Source organism: Vicugna pacos, chromosome 11 (assembly GCF_048564905.1).
Source record: "Vicugna pacos chromosome 11, VicPac4, whole genome shotgun sequence".
Taxonomy (NCBI): Eukaryota; Metazoa; Chordata; class Mammalia; order Artiodactyla; family Camelidae; genus Vicugna; species Vicugna pacos.
This window is the reverse complement of record NC_132997.1, coordinates 54,063,672-54,088,301: the sequence shown is the minus strand read 5'-3', so window position 1 is coordinate 54,088,301 and position 24,630 is coordinate 54,063,672. Positions and strand designations below refer to the sequence as shown.

The 24,630-nt window shown below is 34.9% G+C and overlaps 2 protein-coding genes across 4 annotated transcripts in view; one reads left to right on the top strand and one right to left on the bottom strand.

Annotated features, from left to right (window-relative positions):
• The window catches only part of CTNNA3 (catenin alpha 3), a 1,353,918-nt gene that overhangs the window by 811,791 nt on the left and 517,497 nt on the right, over nt 1-24,630 (bottom strand). The gene's annotated exons all lie outside the window — the stretch shown is intronic.
• The window catches only part of LRRTM3 (leucine rich repeat transmembrane neuronal 3), a 166,705-nt gene that overhangs the window by 36,046 nt on the left and 106,029 nt on the right, over nt 1-24,630 (top strand). The gene's annotated exons all lie outside the window — the stretch shown is intronic.

Here is a 24,630-nt window from a genome sequence, read left to right as displayed (position 1 = left end):
ACAGTAAAACTGCCAAATTCCATCTCTTGAATTGAGACATACAAGGAAATGTTTCTTTCCTCAAACTGCCTGCCTCTATTTTTCTGGCCAGCATTTTGTGAGTGCCAATTGTGAACCAGGCTCTGCTCTTTGCCCCATGCCAGAGAGGCAGCTAGGAGTCATGGGCAGAGGCAGGTAGTCCCTTGGATTTAAGCAGTAGTCTTCTCTGGGTTGGGTTTTAAAGCTATTTTCTGTATAATGACATTAAACTAAATATTTCCCAGGAGAGCAAAACAGCTCCCCAAATCTCTAAGTGACTTCCATGTAGAGATAAGGATCACTGGTTGTCCTTCCAAAGCAAAATTATAACAAATCCCTTCACGAATATACTTCTCTCTCTCCTCCACCTTCTCTCTTACTTCCTTGCTCTGTCAAGGGATGCGTATGTTTTAAAGAACATATGCTAAAGGAGAACAGACTTTCAGCTTTCATATCTTTTCTTTCTATGTTAAGTGCAAATATTAATTTCATGAAGTGTGCTTTCTTATGGTTATCAAATAATTTTGGAAGAAATGTATTCTCCTTGGCTGTTTGCAAAACTAGTGGGTTGTTTTGCAGGCATTATATAAATCTGGACAGTGGCATAAGCTTAGCATAGCTCACTACAGTAAAAGAAGTACAGGGCATTGTGGTTAAGATTCAAGATGGGAATCATTTGTCTCCTGCACTATGACAAATTACTTAAGATGCCTGTACTTCAGTTTCTTCATTTGTAAAATTGGGACAATAATAGGTCTTATTTCATAGTGCTATTGTAAGAAATAGTGAAGCACCTAGTACATAGTAAATCTCCAATAAGTATTAGCCATTTTATTCATTGGCATTAGGAAGGAAAATAATTTTATTATAATCAAAAACTATATAAAAATTCCTTGTTTCCAGTCAGAATTTAGTAGATATAGTCCCTTTTAAATTGCATTTTTAGCCAATTAAATGAATCTTATAATCTTTTAAAGACAGTCTTATTCACATTTTTGATATGCAAAGTTTTACTAATCATATACCTAATCCTTAAAGATCCTTTGAATGAAGCAACAGAAAATAAATTTATTTGAATTTCATTATATTTTAAAAGAGCTAAATGTCCTATAATTTTTTAAATCACTTTAAAGAATTAGCATGCCACTGGGTTAACTCAACCATGCAAACTGTTTTTGTAGAGGAATTTGGGGGGAAATAACCTTTCAGATTATACAAAGAAATAGCTACAAGCAAGCTATCAGACTCAAAGAAGCTTTTTAACATAGCCAACTGTAGGTCAGTTTTAGTGTTATAAATCTAATGGAACATACACTTAATTTTCAGGGGAAAAAAAAGAAGCAAGGGCTACAATTAGCAACAACAACAACAACAATAAAATGGCCTTTCCCTAACCAAAAATAGAAGAATAAAACCACAACACGTTCAACATGATTGTTAACTGGGGGACCTTGTACTTACAACTTGCTAGGAGGGAAAACCAATATAAATCAGTGTGCACTTACGCTTCTGCATTACCCCACACAAAACTAGAAGTCCTCCTAAGACATGTTTAGTAGTTTTTCCTATGCTCTCTTTCATTCATCTCCTATTTCAAACTCAAAGATATGGGATAAGGAAAACAAAAATATTTTATATTTGAACAACGTGGTGCATCTTACATTTGTGTATATTATTGCAGTTTTTTAAATATAAGTACTAGAGGAAAAAGAAACATTAGGCACAACAAAGAAGCTGGTACAATTTATCATGATCTGGCAATTATTAACACTTCATTAGAAGTGTTGATAGTTCTGGTAATGAACAGTGGGGACGGAAAGCAACAATAGGGGTGAAAAAAATAGATGCTTTGTCTAGAAGCACAAGATTTTTATTCATATGTACATGCACATACACACAGGCTTAAGCCTTGACACAGACCATGACATTCCATTTGTTAACAATTGAAATAGTCTATTATATAAGACCAGATTCTCCATTAATGTGTGTGTGTGTGTATGTGTATATATATATACACATGGATGCATATACACATATATATAGCATTTGTATAAATTACAATACGTAAATAAACTAACAAACTACTCCATCTGGCTAGATGAATTAGAAAATGGTGCCTTTTTCTCAGCACTGCAGGATTTCAATCACTATTTGCATCGTCAACCTCCACACTCCTTTGAGCCTTACACAAAAAAATACAACTACATGTGAGTTAAGACTGGGAAGAAAATCCATTAAAAGTCACTTTCCCAGACAAAAGAAGAACTGATTTTTTTTAAATTATTAAGATCATAAAATGAAGAATCTGAGAATGAAGTCTTAATATTCCAAGGTGAACCACAAAGTAAGATGAATGTGCCAGTGATAAAGAATACAGTAATCTCTTTAGTAGATTTGAATTATCATTAATTTTATGCAACACTTGCAAATAGTACTACTTAAGGAATATTAAATATATTATGTTTGAACATATGAAATGCCAATTAAGATGGAATATACCCCTTTAAAATTTCAGTTTAACAGTAATGCCTAGTTAATAGATTCTTAGAAAGTTAGAAGTTGTTGTACTACTGAATAGTAATGAAATCAATGGTTCAATGTATTTCTAACATTTAAGAATGCTATTTGAGAATGTTTTTTCAATAGCTATGGAATTGTTTTTGCCCTCTTTATATAAAAAGATAAGACTCTTACTAAGGAAACATACCTTGAGCATCAAGTTACCACTTAGAGGTAGTTCTCTGCCCCATGACTGCTGAGGCTGAAAGATCCAATCTGTTCCCAGAAAAATTTGCCAATAAAACCCACAGGACTTATTGGAATTATTCAAGATCACAGCACCATCTCCATTGTCATTAAATAAGATTAGTGTGTCACTGGCTATGGATTTTTTAAAATCTCAACTTGTTTTCAGAGCAAAACCAATAGTCTGATTCTAGGCTACAGCAAGTAAGGACCATCTTGGACTGTTTTAGAGAATGTATCTGAATAAATACAATAGATATAGTGTACCTAAAAAAAAATACACACACACACATACATATATATGTTAGTTGGACATTAAGGTAAAGAAACTTTTTTTAAAAAGGCAATGAATTTAAGCTCAAGAAAATCCACTTATAGAACATTATATTTTGGGGAAAAAATGAAGAAACTGGATATAAATAAAGTTAACAGATCTGAAAATAAAGGGAATAAAAGAGACTGGATCCATGAATTTCTGTCAAACAAAAAGACTGGGCAGCCAGTGCCATGAACAGCACTTAACACAGAAAAGCTCCATCATACTTATTCATGGGAAGAAGAATGAAAAAATGACTCTGAACTTAAGTATATAATATATTATATACTTAAGACTGAGTTCAAAAGGTACATTGTTCATAAATGGAGTTTAAACATATATCTTTTATTTCATATGCTATTTCTTTTAAAGCAATATCTATTACTCTATTTTCTGAATGCAAAAGCAAAAATGCTTATTATAAAATATCTTTAAAATATGAAGCATTACTAAGAAAATATAAAGTAAACATAATATCAATAGAAAGATAAAACCACCAGCAAAGATTCTTGTATCTATGCCCAGGCATTATTTACATGTACGTACTTGGAACCATACTGCATGTCACTTTTATGTCTTATTTTCATAACTTATTATTACATTATTAGCATTTCTCATGTCATTAAAACTTCTTCAAAAACATGAGTTTTAATGTCTTCATACTGTTTCATAAAATGAAAGCACAACAACTGAATTATGATGCTATTGATGTACATTTAAATAATGCATAAAATCAAAATATTGGGGGAGAAAACTTTAAACGGCTTTGTCCATAAAACTTTGATTGTGCCTTTATTTCCTTAGAATACATTTCTATATGCCAAATTGCTATGTCAAAGAGATAGATTTAGCGTTTTTGATTCATAATACCACATTGTTTTCCTGATAATTTGTATTATAAGTACTTCCAGTAGTTATGAAAGAACTTATTTCAGCACACTTGGAATGTGTCAGACATTTTAAGATCACACTAACAGTTTGATAGGTCAAAACTGATAAAATTCAAATTTGAGTGCTAATGAGATTGAACACATTTTTGTATGCTTATCTGCTATTTGCATTTCTTTTCACGTGAACCATCTGTCTCACATTAGACAGGGAAAGATACTTCTTAACAGTGCTCTAAGGTTTCATGGTACTGGAGAACCTCAATATCTCCATGTCATGAATAGCATCATGCTGCCTAACTCCTACCAGAAATACCTTTCTGATACCACACAAAAAAATCTGAATCTCAGGGTCACTATATAATATGAGAGTAACGATAGTGACCTACTGCAAAAATCTCTCCCACAACACAATTATTACAACATACTTTGAGACTAGAAATGTTTGAGATCAAGGGCTAGTTCCATATGTATAATGAGCTGAAGGTATCTAAATAACTTCAAAATCACTGTCACTCATAGTAAATCTCTAGGCCTCTCATGAGCAGCTACATCCTTATACACATAAACAAGATAGATACGCTGTTACACGAAGCTTAGGAGCCCTTAACTATATATAGCAGGATCACATGTAGTAAGTATTAGATTCAAGCATCCACAAAAGTTTATAGCCTTTCAGTCACAAGTATGGCCACTGGGATTTCTTTAGTTATTCTCTTGTATTTTGTGAATTTATACTTTGGTTTTATAACCCTATCTCTTAGGAAGACATCCATGTATTTCCTGCAGACATGAATCAGCTTCTTCTCTGAACATAGCAGGTGTTTAACAACTATTCTCCTCTTCTAAGACATTCATAGTGATATTATATTTAAGTTCAGTAAGATAACTTGTGGCCAGAAACCAAACGGTCTTTCTCATAACCCACTAAAGGCATATACACTTAAAAAAAAAAAGTCTTTTATTAGGGTAATTTTTAGCACCTACTAATTTTCACATAAAATACTAATAATGCCCCCAAAATATGTTTCAAAGTGGGAGTTATAGAAATTTATAGACGATTATGTCCTGAAATAGCTATTAAATATAACCAGAAAATTTGTGTCTAGATAAGGACAGTATTTTCACAAGTCATCAAAACTTTTATATCTTAAAAAGCCAAAGTTTATCCTTCCCTTGGTGCCAGACAGAACTATTTCAAAAGGTAACAGATGATTGCCGAAATAATATTTGAATTATACCTGAAAGGATGCTCAGAATATAGTGCTCCATTCTCTATATACTTATTCTTTCTTCTTGATATTCCTTCATTTTCTTGAGATAATAAAAATAAGATTTCAATGTTCAAGCAAGGAGATGCCCTCAACCAAATTAAACAGAAAAATGTTGTCTATTAATTATGCCAAGTTTCTGGTTGTTTCCTTTGCTATGTTCATTCTTCCCTCATGCAAATGTATTTGCATTATTTGTCTCTTTCTGACCCTTCCCCCCTTTCCATGATCTTAACGGAGAAAATGAAGATCTATCAACATGGACTTTCCTTAATTACATGGGGCATAGCAAAGAGGCAGGATAGTGAAGTAGAAAAAGCATAAGTTTTGGAATAGCATAAGACTGTACTTAAATCTCTACTTTAACCTTTATCATCTGTGTGCCTTAGTGCATTTATTTAACTTCTTCAAGCTCTAACAATGAGGAGTATAACTCACTCAGATGCTGTGAGGATTGCTTTATATAAAGGACCTAGCAGAATGCCTATGAATAGTAAGTACTTAATAAATTGCAACTGTCATCATCATTCCCATGTTGGTAAGAGCTGGTAAGCGTGTAAGCCGCTTCCACTTCACTGAGTTTACAGGTAATCCCTGCCAATCATGAATACCTAACAAAAATATGCTACCAACATAATTTATTTTCATTACAAAGAACCCCGTCATCTCTACTATTCTTATAAATTCTCATCAGACTATTTTCTGCAATACCTCTCATTTCTTAGCCAAAATCTTTTTTTTTTGTAATTTACAAAGTTAGAATGTATTTTTCTGGTTGAAGACACTTCAGTGGATTTCAGTATATTTCATTCTGTTAATACTTGTTTCACAAACTGGAAATTAAAGGCAGCTATGTTTCTCTATTTAACCCCATGACTTTTGAAAATTCTTTTTCCTTGAAGCTAGGTCTTTAATAGTCTTAATAATGTCTTGAACTCCACATTCCACTTAGTCTTTAAGCTTTTTTAAATGTTGCCACTGCACACCTACTCTTGAATTTGACAACATATCATCAATTTATTGTGGGTTTCAGGCTCCACTTGAAAGAATAAAGCTTTATTTCCTCTCACGGGCTGCTCCTTCCCCCACGCTCTTTTTTATTCAGCTTCAGAGTTTAACATTTTTTATTATATGATTGGTTCAAAATTTCTTGGAATATATATACCCCTTAGAATACCTTTTCTTAACTTAAAAGTATTAATTATTGTCCTCCTCTTTTCAATATGAAAGGTATTTTGGTGCATGTGCTCTTGGAGAATAGTTAACTTTGGCCTTCATATGCCCATCCAAATTGTTACATTATTTCTTTCTGCTGATAAAAATTTATTTCATAAATTCCTTTTTCTAAGTAAGACATTAACATAAGCAAATCCATAATATTAAAAGTTTTATATAGATGCTATTTAAAGAGTCTATAAAATAGAACTTTTAAACATGTTTCACAGATATAGAAATGTAGGATAAAAACTCTAGTAGAGAAAAATAATAAATTTTCAGAAACATTAGTGTTAAAAATTAAGTCAGCCACAAGCAACTTTGATGTATGTCAAGAAAATATATTATGCTATAATACTTTAGAATAATTAATAATAGTTCTTTTTAATTGTTCAAAATAATTCCATAGCTTCTTCATCAATCTAATCATTAAAATAATTTTAATATTTTTATAAACAAAGGTGAGACATTTTAGCTTTCAGTGGAAATGAAAAAATAAAGACTGTAATGCTTGAGTCTCGATGAGAAAAAATTGACAATTAGCTGAAAATTCTATGTTATTCAGTCTACCAGGTCTTTCCACATCTTTTCTGGTATGACACTAAGATTAATATTACAAAGAATCCTCACTATTATGGATTAACAGATGACAGAAAAATCTGAATTAAAATAAAAAATAAAGTATGCTTGGAAGCATTAATTTCACAGTAGCTAAACTTTTGGTAACCAAGAATTTCTATACATAAACCTTTTAAGTTTGCTTTTAAAATCTACTTTAGTAACACTCTCATTTGTAATTAGCTGCACATAATATATGCTCTCCAAAGAAAGTTGCCCTGTGTTCCTCTCCAGTCCATCTCCCCACCTCTGTACCAGACAACCACTGATATGTCTCTATCACCATATATTGATTGTGCTTGCTTTTGAACTTGATATAAATGTAATTACTCAATATACTCTTTTCTGTTTGGTTTCTTTTGCTCAATGCAATTTTAGGCCCAGTCTTGACTCAGAGCTTGTGGTGACATGGGCTGGAGTAAGTTGTTCCTTAAGAAGAATGGAGTAATATAAAGAAATGCTTATTAGCCATTCATTAATTTTTATTGCTGAGTAATATTCCACTGTGTACATATGTAGCACACTTGTTTGTGCATTCACTTGTGGGTGGACATTTAGATTATTTCCAGCTTTTGACTACTACAAATTAAACTGGAGCAGCTAGTGGGATAACTGTACTGTTCCATAAATATATGTTTTTCTCTCTCTTGGGTAAATAGTTAGGATTGGAATTGCTGGTTCATAGAATAGATAATACACTTTTCTTTTTAAAGAATCTTCCAAACTGTTTTCCAATGTGATTGTATCATTTCACACTTCCATTAGTAATGCATACGAGTTTCACTGGTTCACATCATCTAATACACTATGTCGGTTTTGTTTCTGTTTTAGTCATTCTAGTGGGTGTAAAATGGTATCTCCCTATGGTTTCAATATTTATTTCCCTGATAAGTAATGACATTGAGTATCTTTTCATGTGCTTATCAACCATTTGTATATTTTTCTGATTTGTCTATTCAAGATGTTTGCCCATATTTTACTGGGTTTTCTTCACATTGAACTTTGAGAGTTTTCCTTTTTTTTTTTTTTTTAAATAACACTTCTTTCTTTCAAAGGAAAAACTTATTCCATCCTAGGTCAATACAGGCTCTGAACCAACAGTAGGCCTAAAATCCGCAGAAGCAATTCTGGGACATTAGGCTTTGAATCAAAGTTTCTGGATGAAGAGATAAGTAATCTGGTATTTTAGATTCCATTAAGATTTGCCATTTCCCATCTGACCAAAAGAATCATTCTTCAGTCCCATTTAAAATCAGCATTCTATCATTTAGAAGAGACTGCCTTCATCTAAGCAAATCATGATGTGATTCTGCAACTGACAACTCCCCAAGCACTGATCTATTCGCTAAGAAGGAGCACTTACAAGATACATAAATCTCACTGCAGCATCTTTCTAATGACACTCACATGTAATTAGTAGTAATAAGTAGTATCAGTGAGTAGTATGAACGATACACCTACTGCTTTCCCCTGCAAAGTATTAAACCAGATGACGAAGCATTGTGGGAAAGGATGTACTTGACTTAGCTGTGATTTGATGAGATGTTCTCTGTTCTGATTAGCTTCTGAGTCAGCAGCTATTGGTGCAAGAGAAAAGAAACTGGAAAGGTTTTCTTTTTTGAGGTTTTTCTATCAAAGCCTGATGATTGTTTGGCTGGATACTGCGAAGAGAAATCAAGAATTGGGAAGTGATCTATCTTGGACTTCTCTTCAGACTCCCTGAATGTTTGAGTCTATGATTGTCAAGTGTTTGGCTTAATGGTTTATTTATAACTTGTAAGGATTTGTGGTGGCTTTGTGCCAGCGCATCTACAAGATTGTCTGGTTCTCCATCTAACTATCAGGCAAGGCCACAGTCTTTCTGCTAAATCCTCACCTCCCTGTTCTCTGATGTTTCCTCTGTTTAGTAGCCCTCTCTCCCTGTTGCTCTAAATTAATACATGGTATCTCATTTCTTTAATTAGTCCTTTAGAATTTCTCACAGGAAAATATATAAAATTCATTTATTCTAAAATACGTATCATGGACCAATAATGGTTTAACATGCTACTAAGGTTCAAAACATGAGTTATACTTGACTCTTTCCCCTTCACTCACCTCCTTTCATTTCTCTGTATATTGAAAAGTCAGTAAAGTCAGTTAGCCCATAGAAAAAGTGTTGAGTATTTATCTGTTAGGTCCTAGAAGTACTGTAGTGAATAAAACAAACGTGATTCCTGCTCTTATAAGACTTAAAGTCTGATAGGGAAGACCTTAAAAAATATGTTTACAAATAGCTAAACAATTATAAGTGTTTTTAATACTTTAAGGTAAAGAACAGTGTTAAAGAACATATAAATGGAATGGGGGCACTAACTTAGGGGATCAAGGAAGACTTCCCTGTAAAAAAGACATTTCAGTTGAGATTTGAACTTAGGGAATCAGTAAGGCAAAGAGAGGGGAGAAGAACATCTCAGAGAACAGCATGTGTCAAACATCCTCCAGGCTCTGGAATCCACAGGACCACTTTCCATTTTCCTCACCATCACTTTTATTCCTGCCCTCATCATCTTTTCCATTGATTACTGCACTAACCTCATTATCAGGACACCCTATAAAATGTTGAAAGATTTCTTTATATAACATAGCTGCTATAACATCATCCTTAATTAAAAATGTACAATGACTTTCCTAAAGAAAAATGGTAAAATTTCCAAGTTTTGCATTTTTAGCCCTCTTCAATCTGGAACAAACTTACTGTTCTAGTCTTATTTTTTGTTAGTTTCCTATCAGACTGATTCGTTCACTTTTTTCCCAAAACTATTTTATTCTGTGGACTGAGTACCTTTGTTCTCACCATTCACTTTATCCAAAACACGTCTTTAAATCTCATATTGAAGAAGATTTATTGGCAAAATATGTAAGGAATAACAGATCTCTTAGTAGAAAACACACCTGTATTTTTTTTTCTGACAGTGGTTGTTTTCCAAATAACTAAACATGGGTTTATCATTTGGTCACTAAAATAAATCAAAATTTCTAGTATGGAGAAATTTATTGGGCATTTCATGTGAAATTCAATATTATTTCTGTCTAAATATTTCTAAATGAGAGTTAGCTAATGGTTGGTAGTTCCAGTGCCTAAAATAATGACCTAATACAAAGCAACAAGAAAATATATTAAGGGCTTGAGATGGAAAAATTTGTTTAAAAGACCTAAAATGCATGTGACATATCATTAGATTTCATGATAAGACCCTGAGCCCAAGCTTAACAACATAAGTTTAGAAACCATAGGAGTCGCCGAGGTTCAGAGCTCACAGAAAGAGTAATATCCTATTGTTCATTGCCATGTGTAGAATCAGAAGAACTTAAGTATTCCTATTTAAAGATGTATTCCAAATGCATTCAAAGTTTGTAAGAATAAACAGGGTCTTGTTTGTTTTAGAGGTTAAAACAAAACTTAAAACATCTATTTACCATTGTTAGATAAGGAGTCATTGTTTTGCTGTAACGAAGAGTAAATTCTTTTACATAAAGAGGAAAGGAAACAAGATTCTCTTTCTGAGATGGGTGCTGTCCAGAAATTCTGTGCTTCAAACTGTCACTGATGGTAAAATAAGTCACACCTCATTTATGTCTGGATCGCTTACATCTTAATTTGGAAACCACACGAAATATTTTCTAAATTTGTCTTCTTGCTTGATATTTATGGAACCAACACATATTTTAGGAAAAATGACACGGTCAAACTTTTATTCCTAATTGTAGAAAAACCAAAATCATATATAGAAATCCATACTTTTGTATACCATCATGAGTGACATAGATGTATGTCTATATGCACAAGCCATCAATGCCATTTCTGCAAATATGATCCCGGAGAATTAAGAGAATGGGGAGTTGCTGTTCAATGGGTATAAAGTTTCAGTTACACAAGATGAATACATTCTAGAGATCTACTGACAACATTGCACCCACAATTCACAATATTGTATTGTGCACTTAAAAATTTGTTAAAATGGTAGATTTCATGTTAAGTGTTCTACCTTAATTTTTAAAAGCAAGAGGGAAAAAGGGCTGGAAGAAACTTTAAATAGCAAATAAAACTTTTGCAATTCAGAAAGTTGCAATGAATACATTTACCAAACATATCACACTATTTCATAAAGGATTTCTATGTAATTGAATAAAAAGTATAATGAAAACAAGGCTTTTCATACACAACAAACATGGATCTAAAAGTATTTATGTGAATTGTACAAAGCCAGTCATTTGAAGCAAGTATTTACTGAATCTTTCTGATAAAGAGATGAGCCCCTTCCTAAACAGCCACTCCTCACATACTTATTTCTTAAATAGGACTATGAAAATTGGGTCATTCTAAAGTGAGAAAATCATATATTTATTGATTGAAATTGTACGCTGTTGGATTTTAGTGTTTTTCATAGTATTAGAACACACCTACAGAAGTTTTCCCCATTCATGTGCTTTCATTAAAAAGTTAAGTAATGTGAGAGTTTCCAACATGAGATTCTAAATCAAAGAAGCAGGGCAGTCTAGGTCCAGCATGTAGGCTCAGATGTTAACTGACTGGTCTGTGTAATGGCTCTGCCACATTTTGGCCATGGTACTTGGAAGAGTTAGTTAACTATTCTGTGCCTCAGTTGCTGCATCAGTAAAATGAGGAGTAAATGGCACTTATGAAATAGATAACACAGATTTGCCAGGGAGAGAGGACATGAATAATATGATATAGGCAAAGCGCAGGTAATACTGCCGGGCATACACTGTGTGCTCAATAAACTTTAGCTCCACTTTATCATTATTATCATAGAACACTAGAGTTTTCAAGGTTTTCCCAATTTTTCAAAATTTTACTCTGTGGAGAGAAATTTTGAAACATCAGACTTAAAAAAAAACCCAAAACAAAACTGATTTTATTTTCTTTTGTTTTGCCTTGCTTTCCTGAAGCACTGATGGAACAGCAAGTGGTTAACTGTCAGGTTTTTATTCTTTTGTGTTCAAAGGGGAAGAAGAAAAACTAGTTGATACTTTGGCAATAGAAACATTTCTCTCTTAAAGTTTGGAGAGGCCTAGTAACTTGGAAGGTATCTCCTGGTTACTAATCAAGTCAGTATTTCATTTCTGAACCAGGGAAGCAGACACAAATTAGGGATAAATGTCAAGATTGACTGCCCTTTGATGGTCAGTAACCAGTCTTTCCTCCACTCCACCAATGAAGTCAATTACTGATTCAGAGACCACTGTGTTCCTTGTCTATTCTCCTAAGCCAGGTGTAGCATAAGGCAGAGAAGAATTAGGTAGCCAAACACGCGGACAAGGGAAATGCTTACTGTCCACTTGCTCTGTTAGCTGGAAACTACATGCGGAAGCCACCTTCTGGCTCACGCAGAGGAAAGAGAACTCTGGCATTGCCACAGCTGTCACTGGCCTTTTCCATTTCCCAAGCAGAAATCAGAATTGAATGGGAACCAAAACTATTGAGACCTCCCTACCTACCTGTGACAAAATGAGCCAAATGAATAGCAAAAGGGCAGATGGCCCTGGAGTTAATGAGAATCTCCTATGCCAACAATTCTGTTGAAATAAGACTTTTCCACTTCAGCTTTCAGTACAAAATTGAACCAGCTAACCCCTCTAACACTTCTCCCCAAAACAAGACTACTTAATCTTATGAGGGTCCATTATCAGAAGACAGGCTACAAGTCCAAGGATGCCCAAGATAGTCTCAAATCCTGTAATAGTCTGGGTTTGCTGACTCTTTATACTCCAGAACTCTTTTCTCAGGCATTGATCACTTCAAGCATCAATCGTTTTTCTATCAGTTTATTCCTAAATCAATAGTCTACCTACAGTAAGTCCTAAAGATGAATTATCACATAGCAATTTTCTTTATACCTTCATTTATACCTGTAAGCATTGTTCTGATTAGATCTCCTGCTTTAAAATGTCTTCAGCTCACTGAGGCATCACTCACTCTGTATTCACCACTCTCTTCCTGGATTTTAACTCCTTTTGAATTGCCACTGACCATATGCATTACCCTCCCCCGCTTTCATTTCTGTCTTTTTTTGGCAGCTTGACCTCAATTTCTTTCTCCTCCTCCTCATTTACAGCATATCTCCATTGCTCTTTTGGCCAACTTCCACAGCACAACATTTTCTCCCTACTGTTGCTAAATCTAAATCTGCAGCTGTTTTAATATGGCATCTGTGGTTAATTTTTGGTACAATATTGCACATCTTGAATGACAGTAATGTCCTATGCTACTGCAATATTATGCAAGAATTCAGATGGATGGAACCTATTAACTCACTGCAAACTAACGCATTGTGGATGCGGCTCAACACTTAACTGCAATATCAGTACATGTGCAGGAAACTTTAGGTAACTTCAACCACTTAACAAGTGAGGACATTGCATCACTTTCCTGCTGCTGCAGTGCTGTATGATTTTACCACTTGCTCCCAGGGTCACATCAAAAGAAGAAAGAGGAGATGAAATCTGCACAAAGTTCCCAAAGGTTGCCTATTTGGCTCTGTTGTTTGTTCATTTTTCTAGGTTATGGGATTGCTCTTGGTGACTCCTGACAACATGAGCATGCTTCCCTCTACCTTTACTGATGAGACAGGGGGCTCCTTACTATTAGATACTTGAGAACTCAGTGAAAAAGAGTCAGCTGTCCAACATACCACGGTAAAACAAATCTTGAACTAAATACATTTGCTTTCTGGCAGCTTGAACAGTAAAGTTATTTGGCAGAGTGGCACTAAGGAGAATGAGCCCTGTTAAGAGCAGCCAAGTTAATCTAGTCAAGCATTTAAAAACAGAGGCAATTGGAAGCACTGTTTCGTACTGGAAAAAAAGAAACACAGAGTTTAGAGTAAGAAAGAATTACTTTCAAATATCAGCATTGCCTCTCAATAGTTAAGTGATTCAAGCAATTTACTTAACCTCTCTGAATCTGTTTCGTCACTTGTAACTGGGGATGCTACTTTCCTTATGTGCTTTTCGAAACAATGATTTGATGTAAAGCACCTCAGATGATGCCTAGCTTATAGCAGTTACTTCAATTTTTAAGGGTAGTAGAGGAACATAATTATGTAGAGTTAGTAGGAAAAAGCATAAAATATTGTTTTAGGGATGAAAGAATAAGTGCTGAAATTAGACAAAAGCAATTGAAATAGCAAAAGGAAATTTTTTTTGCCTTGCAAGTGTATAAAAAATAAAACGTATCAATGAGCAGACAAGGCCAGATGGCAAAAGACAAGCCAAGTAAGAAAAGCTAAGAGAGAAAGGAAAAGGAGAGAGAAAAGTAGCAAATAGATTAAAATGTCAAAAGACAGGTATAAATGGAGCCTGGTCTTCCCTATAAAGTATTATGAGGACATTAGGGACCGGGAGAAAGAAGCTGAGAGAGTCCTTCAGCTGTCCTGGGTAGGAAGAGAGACAGGGACAAAGCCTGAGACCCCAGGGAGACAGCGCAAGCTTCATCTTAAACAGTCTGTCTGCAGAGGGCTTGAGCTTCCAGTCCTGACGGCGTCCTTGGCTCAGGCAGTGCTGAAGGAAGTGCACTAACGAGCAGAAGGGCACAGTGCTGAGAGAGGCGCCTGCCGAGCTTACTGGTCAGGCAGGGGTTTTTCATTTCATAAATCAATTACAATCTGCTCTATTGATTTCACAAAGTCAGCAGGACTTAAAAAGTTAATGAGCAAAATATATTTTTTTTATTACTTTTGAAAACACTGCAGTATCTACAGCTTAGCACATTCGGCAGAAAGACAAATGGAGGCTTTGGCTGCCTCAGCTGTCATTCCATCCTAGCCCCCTCCCATGTTCCTCAGCTCAGCGTCAGCAGAGAATCGAGCTGGCAGAAGACCCTGGTGCCTTATGCCAATAAAATCTCTCTCCGATATCTGGAACAGGGGCAGCCCCAACTAATGTGTCTGTGTTTAGGCACTGTTGAGTTTTGTACGGATGCCCGGGCCTCTCCAGATGGAGCAAACAAGGGAAGGAATGAGAAATTCACCTGACACAGGAAATAAAATGCAGCAGGACTGCATCTGTGACTGTGGTTCTTAATAAGTAGTTACTGCACTGTTCTTCCAAACCATAGTAATATCTAAACGGGAATTTTTAATGGGCTATTTCTTTTGGACAACACCAAAAATGAGAAAATTGCTGAGGGGTCTATTCTGCCAATCAACACCCAGCTCAGAGCCAAAAGCAGCAGAAACACAACTCAGGTGGAGGTAGCATGGACAGTTCACCTTTTCTCCACACCTTTTCTCCCTGCATACAGTTTTTAGGAGAAAATGCAAAGGAAGAAAACAAATACATTGTAGGTAATTAATATTAATATATTAGCATAAAACAAGCTACTAGTCACTTCTTAATTTCAGAAATATTCATACTAATACAATGTATCTCAATAAAAAAGACATTTTGTTTCAATTAGCCTATCTACAAATTTCACTAAGAATTGCCTGCTTTTTATGGAAACTTTAGGAAATGCCATGATTACACATAGAGAGAATCTTCATGAGTCTTACCATCAGAATCATAATATTGTTTACTCAGTAACACCAAACATAAACAATTTTAGGATCTCCTTTTATATATTTCTACTAAATAAAATATTCTTTTCTAATAACATTTAGCATTTCAAGATCGTATATCATTTTTTCCCTAAAATATTCTGTGCAATGGATTTTAATTAACTCAGCCTTATTTATGGGAACATATTTCCTTTAACTTTCCCCATGAGCTATGGGAAATAGCAATGTGAAATTTTTCTAAACTTATTAGTCCTCCCAAGATGCTGTTAGGAAATAGAACCTATACTACCTAGAGAAATGTGATTTCAATTTACAAAGTACGAAAAGTGTATAGTGAGAATATTGATTCCCTTGGCACTCCTCCCCTCCCATTACGCCTGTTCATTCTGGAATCTCTATGGCTCATATATGGTCTAGCACACACACACTCGTACCAAAAATAAAAAATCCCCAGAGGTCATAGTGCCTTTGTATAAACAGACAAAAGAGAATGGATTGAAATTACATTCAAATAGTCCGTTCAGTGGAGAGGGAGAGAATGCCTGATGATTCCAATAACCAAAGATGTGCACTGATAAAGAGGGCTGTGAAAGAGAAGCACCTCTCCCATAATCCTGCCTGAAGCATTAGGAACATCATGGTGGTACCCAGGCAAGACAGCTCAAATAGGGACCTTACTAAGATTTCACGGTGCCAGGACCAGGAAACAAGAATCACTTTTTTTTTTTTTTGGTAAAAAGAACAGTGTCCAAGGAAAAAGAGGTTTGGATTCAATTCTAGCTCTTCTACTATTAATATTTGTAAACTTACACAAATTGCTTCATCATAGGTATATAAGAAAATCTGAGTTTAAAGTGAAGTGTCCCTAGATAATTTTCAAGTCCATAACTCATGATTCTATTAAGATTGCTCCATTTCATTAAGGCAATACTGCTACCTGCTCCAAGAAGTGGCATTGTGTTATAATGAATCTACAGCTGTATGCCTGATGGAACTGACATTATCTCTTCATGAACCAAGTACAGGTAGAAAGGAGTTATCAGTAATGAAAGGTTTTATAAAGTAATAGTTTGTCTCCTTGGTAGGTGAAGAATTCCAAGTTTTTAAGGGTAATGTGTTCCTTTAATAATCCTGAGTTCTACTGTATGTGTGTATGTGTATGTGTGTGGGTATATATATATATATATATATATATATAAAAAGATATATATGTACATATATAAATGTATAAATATATATATACATTTTTACATACATACACATATACTGGGGCTGGTTATTTAGATTTTTTGACAAGCCTCACCTAACACATGTTAGTTAATTGTCATCAAAATTAACTCCTAGAAAAATAATAATGCCAAAATAGGTCTAATTTAAAAACAATGATCTTAAAAGTTCTCATCAAAACCAAATTTCATAACAAAGTATGGTAACAGATGTTAACTAGATTTATTGTGGTGATGATTTCCAATATAGATAAGTATCAAATCATTATGTTGTACACTCAAAACTAATATAATGTTGTTCATCATTTTTACCTCAAAAAAATACATTTTGTATTTTTAATCTAATTGGGATCAAAGTGATACTTGCATTCTTCATCTAAACCATATGCCAGTTTAACTTCTGTCTCAGAGATTTCCTATTATTACCCCCTCACTACTAATTTAATGTTTATCTCTAAATGTTTCTGGTAAACAATGAAAAAAATTGCCAATAAATAAATTCTGACAAAATTTTACTGCTAAAATTTGCTATCTGTGAAAAAGGTACTATTGTTGGGTTGCAAAATGATTACTATTAAAAATAGCAGCTAACATTTGGGTGCTTACTACGTACTAAACTCTGTGCTAAGCCCTTTGCATCCATTATGTCATTTAATTCTCAGAACAATTCTAAAGAGTATACACTATTATTACTTCAGTTGTACACTAGATGGTAACCCAGGCTTAGAGAAGATAAAATATCTTCTTCAATGCCACAGAGTAAGAGGCAATATTAAGTCTTGTCTCTTTAACACTAGAGACTGCATTCTCAAACATTCATTCCATCGGCAAATATTTACTGAGCACCTAACACATGCCAGGTATTATTCCAGATGTTATCCACTAACAGAACCACTTTCTCAGAACAAGGTAACATACTGACCAAAAATGAATATATTTCAGAGAGTAACAACATTCTTTCAGAATATGATTTCACTTACCAGGATAGAAAACCAAAAATTCAGAAGCTAGTTGATCAACTTGCTAAAGGGACACCAAGAAAATAGCAGTTATTGTGAAATCAGAATATGTAAATACTAAAAAATAGAGTGATAAATAATAGGAAGGAGAAACAAGAAGGACGGTAAGAAGATTAAGAAGTTAATTTCTTTTTGCATGGAGAAAACTGGTGAAATAGATGAAAGCAAATTTGAGAGAAAAGGAGATATTTAAAGGTAACTATAAGGATACAAAATCTGTGTTTCTTAGGAAGTCACTCTGGCCTCACAAAACAGAATAAAGCAGTGAAGGTAGATTTAAAAAATAATAATACTAATACACTGCTATATAACTTCATCTTTAAATTATTTCTCAATGAGTTAATGATTTCTTTTAATATTATTAGGGTATATTGAAAGTATAGCCTGCAGAGGTCTTAACTTATTAATTATTTACTTCCTTTAGGCCTTTTTTCTTGTTATAATACTTAAGTGACTTAAGAAAATGTGCTGTAAATAAAGAAAAATGAAAATGTAAATAAGTTACTTTTAATAAGATTCCTTTCACTCCTCACAGAACTAACAAATAAATAGCTTTAGGTAAATGTACACCACACAAAATATTCCCTTTTACTGAGACAGTTTTCTTCCTTTGTTTTTGCTTTTTTCACTACAGTGGGGACATTAACGCACAGCCGGAGATCTGGTACCCGCCTAGATCTCGCCCTTATTTCTTATAGACCTCTCCCTTGCTTACTACACTTGAGTCAAAATCTTTCAGTTTCACAAACATACAGAGCTCATCTCATCTTTAGCCCTCACCCCTCCCCAGTTCTCAAATCTGCCAAAGGTTGCCATTGGTCAAACACAACCAGAGGCCAATGGCAAGGGAGCACAATGATACAGTCCAGAAAGATTAGGCTCCTAAAATATTAAAGCAGTGTGCAGAAGAGCAAAGAGCAGGTTAGGAGGGGCAAATGGAGACTATCCAGCATACCATCCAATCTGGTTGCCACTGGTCACTCCCAACCACATCACCCCCTTTTAATTTTTTACACTGCACTTACAACTCTGATATTTTCTTCTTAATTTGTGTATCTGTTTCTCTAACTGTAAACTCCAGGTTTTTCTGTCCTGTTCATCAGTATGTCCCAGAGACTAAATTAATGCTTGTGTATATTTAGGCCCTCAATAAATATTTCTTCAATTAATTAGATTAGCAAGATCTCTGCGATTAAAAAATTATATGGAAAAAATCTAATCACTAATAAGGAAATATTCTTTAGTTTAGAGGAGAATGATACAGAATAATATCTCCTTTCACCTAACAGGAATTTTAGGATGAATTACTCGTAGTTAAGTATAATGGGTTTATAACCCCATGGTCATCAAGTTGATCCCTTTGATTTATCACATGTATCAAATGGAGAGAGATCACATCACATACGTCAAAGTTAACATGGAGGTTACATGACACTATGATAGTCATGTATTCCTCTACCTGTTCATTTTTTCATTCAACAAATATTTATTAAAAACCTACTATAGCACTATACTTGGCACTGGGGATACAGTAGTGAACCAGTCAGCCAAATTTCCTGTCCTCATGGAGGATACATTTAAAGAAGAGGTCAGGGTCAGGTGGTCATAATAGGCTTCACTAATAAACTGAAATTTGAGTAAAGATTTAAAGGAAGCAAAGAGAAGAAACCAAGCAGATTTCCCAAAGAGTGATCTGCACAGAAAGAACAGCCAGGGCAAAAGCCCTGATGTGGTGCCTGGAGCAAAGTGAGCAGTGAGACAAGTGAGCAGTGGAGACAACGCAGGACTGAAAGCAGCGGGGAGCAGAGTGTGTTGTGAGGAAACAGCTTTCCTCTTAATGAGATGGGTGGCCACAACATGACACATGATATGATCTAACCCACATTTTAACAAAAGAACAAGGCAGAATTAGAGAGCCAGCTATAGGAGTATGGCTTAATTCAGGTGAGAGACAATGATGTGAAAAGTGGTCAGAGCCTGCGGATCTATATTTGAAGGTAGAGGTGAAAGGATTTCCTGCTGATAGACTGTGAGGCTGAAGAGTGAGAAAGGAGTCAAGAGTGATGCTGAGGTTTTGGGTCTGACAAAACAGAGATGATCAGCAAAAGTGTGCTTGTTGTTTGCCTGTTTGTTGGATTTCTATTTGACTTTGAGGAAAAAAAGATTTATTCAGTTATTTGTAACGTCATTGCCATGAAAATTCACCCAAGTGGTCAGTGTTTCCTTGCTACGAATCACTGAGAAATGTCTGGTCCTTAAACTTGCTGAAGTTAACTTTGGAACGCCATCATTTTCCCATTCAAAGACAAACCACTACACTTTAAATTTAGCATACCGAACATAAAGTAAGATTTTGGCAAAATAGATAATTCAAAACTATTTCATTTCTGTGATTTTGGTTCATGCTAACTAAATTTGGATGTTTTAAAAAATGAATTTTGATCAAGATGCAAGCAGTGGCTTTAAAATTTAATCTTTTTTTAAAAAACAGATTAATATTTTCCAGAAGGTTTTGAAAAATCAGGTTTTCATATTAATCAACTGGTCTTTTTAAAAAGATACTTCCATCATCTCAAACATGGGTTACCAAATTATAAAAGAATTATGTAGTGATGTGTAATTAGCATTGAAATTTTATTTAATATAATTTAAGTTTTTGATTGATAATTCACTGTGCTTTATTTAGGGCAGTAGAGCCAATACACTACAGTGAAGGGGAACAAACTTTGAAGACAGAAACCAAATTCAAATTTCCAGCTCCTTCGTAACTTCCTAGCATCATAAACTTGGGTCAGGTTCCCAATCTCTTAATTTAAATATTTGCATTTATAGAAAAATGACCCCGCAAATAATGCTACCTCATAAGATAACTGAGAAGGTTATATTGAAGTTTTTATTTATTTGGATTCAGATAATTTGGAATTTACTAACTTAACATAGATGATGAAATGAATAGAAATCCATCAAAACCACATTCGAGCCAACATAATGATTTTCTAGCTATTACACAAATATTTACCTAAAATTAAAGCATATATTTTCTACTGCCACTCTACAAACTCAGTCATTCTCACTAAATTGGAAAGCTCTGACCTCTGGATATTGTGTGTTTTTCATTCAGTGGTCAGTGTGACAATTTTATTCTGAAGGTAAATACTTTTTCAGACCAGCATGCAGTATTTTATAGCATGGTGAAGCAACTGGCATTTTCAATATGATTTACCATGTTACATCAGTCCTCCTGACTGCCAAAAACTATCAGTTCACGTTTAAAAGCCTTCAAAACATTCTGCAGTCTGATTAGGTCTCTTCTCCGTACTAGAAGCTAACATAAGGCCACAGCTAAGGAGAAAGGAGAGGGTGAAATTTATTTTTCCTACTTAAACTATATTCCAATAGCAACACTTATAAGGGATGCATAATTATAAACCTTTCCTGAAACTCTGCCCTCTCCCCTGATGGTGCCCCCCTCCTCCCACTCAACACACACACTTAAATGACCAGGTTCACCTCCTCACTCTGACCACCCACTGCAGGCTTGTCTCCCTCTTCATTTCTTTACGTATCAAGGTGCTCCCTGAGATTTGGTTCTCTCTCACTTAAAAAAAAAACCTTTTCTAACCTCTCATCTGTCAGTCTCATTCCCTCTCATGGCAGTCAAAAGTGTTTTCTCCCTTCCCGAATTTCCTGGGCATTTTATCTGTTTCTCTCTAACAACTCTTGTCTAGCTGCTAGAAATGAAGAATCAGATAGAGGTTTCGATTTAAAACTTTTTGAAGGTGATGCCACGATCTTATTTCTCTTTTCTCTCCCATGGGCCTGGCAGAGGGCCCTCTACAAGCTGGGTACTTAACTCTTGAATTATTCAACTGTTATTTCAGAATACAGCCTTAAACACTCACATTATTAGTACATATCAACTTATTCCCTAAAGTCCACAGAAACAAGCATTGTGGCAAAGGAAAATCACTGAATATGAAAGATTATCTTTGCAAGAGCTTGCTTCTTGATTATATTTTTTACATGCAGAATTAGAATAGTTTAATGGCTAAATTTGTTTTTATTTCATTTGAGAAATAAAATATGTGCTGCAGATACTAATATTGTGGTTATATGTCATGTATATTTTGTCACATACATTTAGCTTGATACATGCATCACTTCAAATGTCCATTTAGCTGACATACAAGAGATTGATATATATTTTCAACAGTCTTTTGTATGCAAGTGTGAGTAGCTTAAGTAACACAGGAGATAATTTCTACAGAATAAGGCTATTTATTTAAATTTTTAAAGAATTTACCTTTAGATTGGTTTTTGAGTTTTCTTAGAAAATTCATTTTCGTGGCACAGAGGATTATCATATCTGGCTGCTGGTCTGAGCCATCGAGGAAATAGAATTGAGGTTTTTTATTACCTGCTTAGAATGTAAAATCTCAAAGAAGAGAAATTATATTATTATTTTTTAATGGTACCAGGATTTAGCACAGTGCCTGACCCTTAATTAGTGTTCAGTAAGTATTTGTTGAACTGAATTTAAAAATTAAAATAATCATTTCAATACCTTGGTTTATACACACATTTTCAGGAACATGTATATTATACAAAGAAAGACCCACCAATAATCCTAAAATAAAGCAGATGACTCTAGGAAGCCCATCTCAATACGAGATGGATAAACAAAGTCTTCATTTTTTATGAGTTTGTATTTCAAGCTTGTGAGTAGACAGTGTTGAGCTACCTTCTGATTCTTTCTGTTGCTCAGCTGAATCTGTTTCATGAACCAAGTCAGATTCTCTTCCCTATTCCTACAGTAAAAATAATATAGTAGTGCCAGTGAGTCCCACTGCCTCCCAACATCCTGGGCAGCCATTCAACATCCTGCAGTTCTGTGGCCAGGCAAGGGGACTTAGAAAATGGGGCCTTACTCTTTCAGGCCACCACCATTCTGAATAATCACATCCTTGTTTCCATTTAAATAGGAAAGATGCCCAGAGGCTTAACCCACCCATTACTTCATGGTTTCAAGAAATAAAGGATAAATTGTACAGTTGTTGAAAATAACCTCTGCATGGAATTTCTATCACTAAATTATTCTAGAGCTCCAGAGAAGTTTCACTTGGATTATTAGATTATTTGTACATGGAAACCTAGAGAATAACAGAAGGAATTAGAAATCATCTACTTCTAGTATAATACCTGAATGTTTCATTCAAGGTAACTGAGGAACAGAATGATCAAATGTCACTCAAGGTAACACACAGGAGCCAGGAATGAAGCAGATAAGTGCCCTTCTCCTATACGCCACATGGATATGTCGTATTTATAGTAAAACTAACACTGAAGCCACTGAATCCTTTAGGGTTCATTTGGACAATCTGGAGATTTATATAGTATCATGTATAACTACATGATAATGTTCATAGATTGAATGATGTAACCAGAAACTGTCCCTTTCCAATGTTGATATCCCATTCAGTGGAAATTCCATTAGAATTGTGGGCATCTCTATCATGTCAGTTCTTATAAATCAAGTCTAGTCTCCAGTTAATTTGCCTTGAATGGTGGGGCAAGCACAGTGTCATTATGCCTATGAACACTTAATGATTTTGAGTAATCAAATGGCATGCATTACATATTTTAGTGATACAAATACTTGCTGGTGGTAAAAGTCTTATAAGATATTCTGCAGAAAAACCTTCAGAAAATAATCTATGAGCTTGAAGAACAGATATTCTAAAACACACATCATAGGAGTTTTATACATGAACAACACTTTAGAGTTTTCCCAACTTTTTCAAACATTCAATGAACATAAAATGCCATTATGCTAAGTTTTCTAAATTTTTGTCTTTCAAATTGATATAATTTGAGGGACATTACTGGTTTTAAAATGATCAGCACATTGCTTATCAAGACATAGATTCCTATGTGTCAATGTTCAGTAAGTAGTTTGCTCTTCTGAGATAATACTTCTTTTAAAAGGAACATTTGATTGGGGGGAGGGCATAGCTCAAGCAGTAGAGCACATGTTTATCATGCATTTGTTCCTGGTTTCAATACCCAATATCTCCTCTAGAAAGAAATAAATAAACCTAACTCCCTCAACTACCCCCCCCAAAAGGAACATTTGAGCAATATCAACAGGCAACCTAAAAAAATAATAATAAGATTAAATAACTGGTAATTATTTAATTTTTGAAATATTTTAAAAGCACTTATTTGAACATTTTAAATACCACCATCAGAAAGCAGATGGAGACATCAGGACAGAGGAGAAAAATCTCAAGTGTTCACAGGGTTACACGGAGTCTTTATGGCAAAGAGAACATTTAGCCTCTTTGAGTATTGAGGTAACTACTTTTTGCTCAACACAAACATTCTAGACCCTATAAGCAAAACAGAGCTCAAGCCCTTCAAAAAAAAAAAAATCAAAGCTCAAGAAACTCTAAGAGGACTAGTTTTTGTTGCTGCTGGGTTTCCTAGCTTTTTGTCTTTCCAGTGACAAGCCCAGTTGTTAGTAGGGGAGGCCTGAGGGCAGGGTCACTCCCCAATGTTGTGCTGAGTACTTCCTGGCTTCTGCACATCATCCCCCTGCCTCAGAGCAGCCTCTAGGTGGCTGCGGGCCCAGCACTGGGGGCTCTGCCAGCACCCCGCTGCAGAAGAGCTCCAGGCATCTGGTGAAGGGCAGGAACAGCATTCGCATGCAGGCTCTGATGGAGAGACATGGGAGCCTCAGCGCAGGGCTGACTGG